Here is a 6357-nt window from a genome sequence, read left to right as displayed (position 1 = left end):
TATATATATATATATAAATAAACCCTCTCCCGTCCCCTACAAACTGTCCTGCGAGGGCTTTTTTGTGAGGGGTTTGTGGTCCATGGACCTTACACATTTGTGCAATACGCACTTATTCTCCCTGTATTTCCCCCTTTATCTTTTTATCTCCCATTTTATCCCATCTCAGTGTAAAATAGCCCACATTATGCCACTATAGATGCTTCGCAGTTGCAGTTTGCTAGCGGGAAGCGACATCTGCCTCGATCGCTGCTGCCATTTCTGCAGCACTGAGCCCACCAGCTGACATTACACCAGATAGTCCGTCTATAGTAGGTGCGAGGAATCTGCCATTACCGTCATCGCCTTGGCTGCTCTCGCTGCTGTCATCCGTTGTGGATTGCCGCTCCGGATCTCCATAAAGGCGCTGCAGGTCCCTTCCTGTTTGTTGTCGCCGCCTCTGTGTATACCTCGCCGAACTCGGCCTGTTTGTCTCACGGCGAGCTGCCGTCGTTGGTGACGCTGGTGGAGCTAGACGAAGCCCGGTGCTCTGTTCTTCCCTGCGTTGCGCTCTAGCCGCTCTCCGTGCAGCGTTGCGTCGTTCGTTTCGTGCTGCTGCTACTGCCGTACGACGCGCCTCCATGTTCACGATTTCTTCGTCGTGTTCGACTATCACCTGTTCTGCTCGGTTAGCCCTTTCCTCGTCCCAGCACCGCTGAAGCTCAGCCGTTATACGACGAGCGGCTTCGCATACGCGGCTCCAGCTGTCCGCATCCCGCAGCAAGTACTCCTGCAACGTGTCAGGTGTTACTGGGTCCGGCCCTCCCTCGCCGAGCAGTTCTTGACGGACTGATGCAAATCGAGGACATTCGAAGATGACGTGCCCGGCATCCTCTGGGACGCCAACGCACCACTGGCAGTCCGGGGACGACTAGAAGCCCTTGATGCACAAATACTCCCGGAAAAAACCATGTCCCGAGCACTTGGGCCAGATGGAACGACACGTCTCCATGTTTCCGTGATTGCCAGGCGTCAATGTTGGGTAACACACGATGGGCCCATCGCGTGTATCGACTGGCTCCGACGCTGGCGGCGTCATCGTCCCATTCTTGTTGCCAGTTGCTGATGGTCTGCTGACGCTCCGTCCTTCGAATCTCGTCCCGTGTTTCCGTTCGTTCAGGTGCATGTATGCGGTTATACACGCGGGCATCTTCTTTTACCACGTGGCATATCGGTGTCAGACCGGCGAGCAGGGTGGCCGTCTCGTACCTTACAGAACGGAATGCTCGTGCCACCCTGATTGCTATCTTCCGTTGGACACGTTGCAGCAGCCGACGACACTCCCTGGTCTCGAGCGCCTCCGACCATATGGGAGCCGCGTACCTCAGTATCGACTCTACCACATGTGCTAACAACCTTAACTTGGCCGTCCTTGGACCGCTGTGGTTCCGCATCAGTCGCGAGACAGCGACCGCAACACGAGTCGCTTTCTCGGTCACCTTCCGAACGTGTGGCAGCCAGGAGAGGTGATCGTGCAGCATCACGCCGAGGTACTTAATGGAGCGCGACGATCGTACCTCTACATCTCCAATGCGGATGACCACTTGTCGCGGGCGCTTCACACTGGCAATTAGCACGGTTTCCGTTTTCGCCGGAGCAAGTTCCAGACAATGCTGCGCCATCCACTGCTGTACTTGTGCAACCGCCTCCTCCGCTGCTGCCTGCACCGCTTCCGTTGACGTACCCGGGACCAACAGCACCAAGTCATCGGCGTATCCGACGATTTCTGTCCCGGACGGAAACTGCATGTCTAATACCCCGTCATACATTATATTCCACAACGTGGGGCCCAATATGGACCCCTGTGGAACTCCGGCGGTGACGGGCCGTTCGACGGAGCCCTCGCTGGTTTCGAAAAGTAACTGGCGATCTTCGAAGTAACTCCTTATGATGCGCTGTAAGACCATAGGAACTCCTTTGGTCCGCAATGCTTCGGCGATGGACTGCCAGCTGGCCGTATTAAAGGCATTGCGGACGTCCAGCCCGGACGTCGACCACTAATAGGAAGCGTTTATCCCTCCGATTCGTGCGGCGGAACGACATCGCTCTTTTTCCTGCGTCGACCACTTGTTGAATCGCGGTAATAGTTGAGCGCCCTTTCCTGAAGCCGAACTGGCAGTCGGAAAGCTTCGGTTCAGCAGGATCTTCCAGGTGCTCGTTCAGCCGGTTTAAGATAAGGCGCTCGAGTGCCTTTCCCAGTGCATCAAGCATGCACAGGGGGCGATACGAACCACTCTCTCCTGGAGGTTTCCCTGGCTTCGGAAGAAGTACCAAGCGCTGCCGCTTCCATTGCCCCGGAAAAACGGCGCGGTTGAGACAGTCCTGATACAATGCTCTGAAGACCTCCGGGAACTCCATGATGGCAGTCTTCACGGCGGCATTAGGTATACCGTCCAGCCCTGGAGCTTTGCGGTTACTCATTCGACTGGCTATGAGTTTTAGTTCGATCTCATTTACCGGAGTCACAGGACTGGTCGATGACGTGTCTGTCTCTGCTGGATCAGTGGTCCGCAATATTTATTAGCTCCTGGAACTGTGTTCTTTTGCTGACTCTAATTGCTCGGCTTAGCTCACTCCTAGCTGTCCTGTAGTCCGCCGATGCGAAGCTCCTTTCCTCCAGATCCATCGTTCTCTGCACGCGATCTCTCGCTGCTTCGCAGTCCTTGCGAAGTTGCGCCAACTCCGGTGTCCACCAATACATATCGGCATGCGGCTCTCGGTGGAGTTTTGATGCGCGCTGCATTGTTTGATCGCACGCTTTCAGCATGATTGCGACCATGGTCTTGCGTAACCGCACGCTGCTCGAATCGTAGTGAGCGAAGTGTCTCTATGAACGCTTCAGCGGAAAGGTTTTCCACCTCCTGCCGGCGTGCTGTAGGCGATTTCGAGATGGTGGAATATCATTGCTCTGTTGTGAAGGCTGATGGTTTGGTGGCAATCCTGTTTGCTGTGGCTGTGTTCGCTGTCCGGATGATGCTGATGCTGTTAACCTAACAGAATAGGACACATATCGGTGGTCTGATGCCGTATACAGAGGGCTCACTGACCATGTATCATCGTGGGTGATGAACGAGCTCGCGAAGGTGACGTCGATGACACTTGATCTGATCTCATCATAGCTCCGAAATGTAGGGGTGACACCGCGATTAAGCACTTGGAGACCCAACTGCTCGATGGTGTTGAGAAGCAGATTTCCTCTCTCATTGGATCTAGTGCTTCCCCACTCCTCGTGCCATGCGTTGAAATCGCCGGCGATTATGACTTTTGCGTGGGAACAGGCTTCAAGCTCCACAGCTTCCAGGTAGCACTCATACTCATTGACGTTGAGGCGAGGAGGAGCATAGCAGCTGATGAAAGTAATGCCTCCAACCTCCGCTGCCACCAGACCCGAAACATCACTAGTCCATACCCGTTGTATCGGATATTGGCCACCCAACGGGACAAAAGTAGAAAGCTTGGAGCAAAATAATCGTTTGTCTCGCTCTATCCTCTATACCGCGCTTGCTTGCACTCATGCGCGAGCGCTCGAGAATATTCTCTCAGAACTGAGCATTCGCAGTTCAACCCGTGCAGTGAGAATGTATGTGTTAATGTGCAGCGAAATTTGTCTCTGTATCTCAATCCCCCACCCCCAAAAAGCCACATTCACTCTCCGCGCACTCTTACAATTTTGGCGCGCACGCTACGTACAACACAATACAAAAGGTCGTTTTAACCACACGCACTGATCAAAGTCGCGATGGTTCAATCGGTACGCCGACGCTCCATGTCAGAGATTTGGTGTGAAGAAAAAGTTTTTCTGACCAAATCGACAACACACACGCGGCGACACACATCGTCACATCGACCGCCGTCGATGGAAGTGTGATGATCTAAAAATAGATCTGTGGGGCGAGTGAGAAGGGGGAGGGGCGTAGAACAAGAACGTAAGCGTGAGTCGTCGCGTGTGCGTGTGTGTACACTCAAGAGCTCATTTTTTGCTCTTTCCTGGAACCCACATGTTTTCTACATTCTTCTGATTTTAAGCAACAAAAGTAGAAGGGAAGTAGAAGGCTACTTCATTTCTACTTTCCTTGCTACTTTCGAGCGTGTTGACTCGCTTGGGGAGTGGCAACTATTGCTACGCTTTTCAGCGGGTCAAAAGCCCACCTTCCGTTGTTCTCTGGGGGCCTGTATAGTTCAGAAAGCACGACGACCTTAATGCGTTCTTCACCGGCGGTCTGGAGCACCAGATTTTGAACATCACGACCGCCGCCTAGATTCGCCTGCAAAACTCGTATTACAGGGAACATCTCAATGTTGGACGGACGCATGAGCTGTGGCCGACGCGATGATCACCACCGCATACGGCACATTTAATATCGGCCTTGCAGGATTTAGCCTAATGGCCCTCGGTCCCGCATTTGTGTTTTGTCGGTCGACTGTTGAACGGCAATCGCGAGAAATGTGTCCCAATTCAAGACACCGATAGCAGCGTAGCCGTTCTACGGGAGTGGGTGGTGCACGTTTGATGTTGCTGATGCACCCACCCAGCTTTACCTTTTTACCGTCGATGGTTATAATCTTTTTGGCCGGAAGGCGTACCCGTGCCCGTTGAGTTCCGTCCGAAAGCCGCCACATGTTGATAGTAACCACTCCAGCGTTACCCTCTAGCTCTCCGTCCAGTGCGGAAATCACTTCCGCTTCCTCTACAAGCGGGTCAATATGGCTTACGATGACCTCGCCCATCTCCGTTACCAAACGGGCCACTCCCAAAGAACCGATAATTTCTCGTAACTCGGCAAGCACCAATGCAGAATCCGCAGATTTGCTGATCTTTATTCTCAGCAGTTCAGCCCGAGTGCGGTTTCCAATACCGATGTGATCTTCGAGTGCCTTGTGCAACGGATCTTCGCGGATCACTCGCCGGATCAGACGATACACGCTCTCCCAAGTTTGACTTTGATGGGGGGTTACCTCAATGAGATCAACCTTAGGCCGACGCTGCGTCCGCTTTTGCTGCTGCTGCTGGTGCTGCTGCAGCTGCTGTCCCTGTGACTGCTGTTGCTGCTGCTGCCGCTGCCGCTGCTGCTGCTGCTGTTGTTGTTGCTGCTGCTGCTGCTGGTGTGCACGTGGCTTACCGGTGCTCTGCCTGCGGTATTTACGACGATCAACCTCGGAGAAACTGCCCTGATCATCATCCTCGTCAGAGTCGATTAGTTGCATCACATTGGAGCTACGCGTTGAAGTGGACGACGTGGAAAAACTGGGCTCCTGCTGCTGTCGTGTCCCTTGTTGCTGATCCCGATGCTGCTGCTCTTGTCCCTGCTCCTTGCCAATGGCTTGAGCCAAGAGCGCATTCAACGACTCGCACTCGCGTTGATGGCCAGCCCTAAGTTTCTCTTCCCGACGTTCGGCTTTTTGTTGCCACCTCGCGAGCAAGAGACGCGTCTCCGCCATCTCCTGATGTAGACGCGCGTTCTCCGCCTGTGATACAGCAAGCATAGCCTTCATCCCTTTCACCGCTTCACGGAGTTCAAGCAAATCCGGGGAAGTAGCTGACTTCGTAGTGCCAGCCATGCTAGGACGCTGGGAAGACGACACGGTGTTGCTGGTTGTCTTTGCCATGGTTGCGGTACATGCACTGGTTTGGCGGCCGTCTGAAGAGAGGCCACTGGATCGAGTGCTTCTCCCAAAAGCAGCCATTTTGCCTTATCTGGTTTTCTTATGAACCGCAGAAATGTCTGGCAACCACCGGTGCCACTTGAAAGACCTCCATTCGACGGTCACCTACTCTAAGCGCTACCGATTTACACAGCTCCCCAACTGCCGATTCAAAAATTCCCCACTCCTTCTGGATCCTCGATCTGATCGTGTAAACCGAGTTGGATCTTTCAATCCTGCGGTTTGTTTTGATTTCCTCCCAGTTGTGTGCCGTGTGTGTATGTGTGAATGTTATTGAATTTGCGCAATAATATTCACCAATTTATATTGAGCTATTGCATTGCTCTCACATAAACTTCACCTTTCTCTAATTCAGAATACCATTAACTATCAACTTTGACCATTCAAACGTAAAACTGGGTCGATATTCGCAACTTTTCATCTACTACAGTACGGAGTCAAGCAAATACACACCGGCCGCACCTCTGACAGTTTTAACCTCTCGGGTTAACTGGCTTGTGGCCGCCAAACGTTCATAGCGACGTGGCTTTTTGATCCTTCAGTGTCGGCTCTTTCTATCATTGTGAAGCAAAATTCACCAAGCGTAGGATTGTTCACCCTTTCAAGGGAACGTGAGCTGGGTTTGGACCGTCGTGAGACAGGTTAGTTTTACCC

General features: G+C 52.9%; 1 pseudogene; it reads right to left on the bottom strand.

Annotated features, from left to right (window-relative positions):
* Positions 1-220: 220 nt before the first annotated feature.
* Positions 221-5646, bottom strand: LOC125908394 (uncharacterized; annotated as a pseudogene).
* Between the last annotated feature and the right edge of the window lie 711 nt (positions 5647-6357).

The sequence above is a fragment of the Anopheles coluzzii genome, chromosome 2 (genome assembly GCF_943734685.1).
Source record: "Anopheles coluzzii chromosome 2, AcolN3, whole genome shotgun sequence".
NCBI classification, from domain to species: domain Eukaryota; kingdom Metazoa; phylum Arthropoda; class Insecta; order Diptera; family Culicidae; genus Anopheles; species Anopheles coluzzii.
The sequence above is the reverse complement of the archived record's forward strand: the minus strand, read 5'-3'. Positions and strand labels throughout refer to the sequence as shown.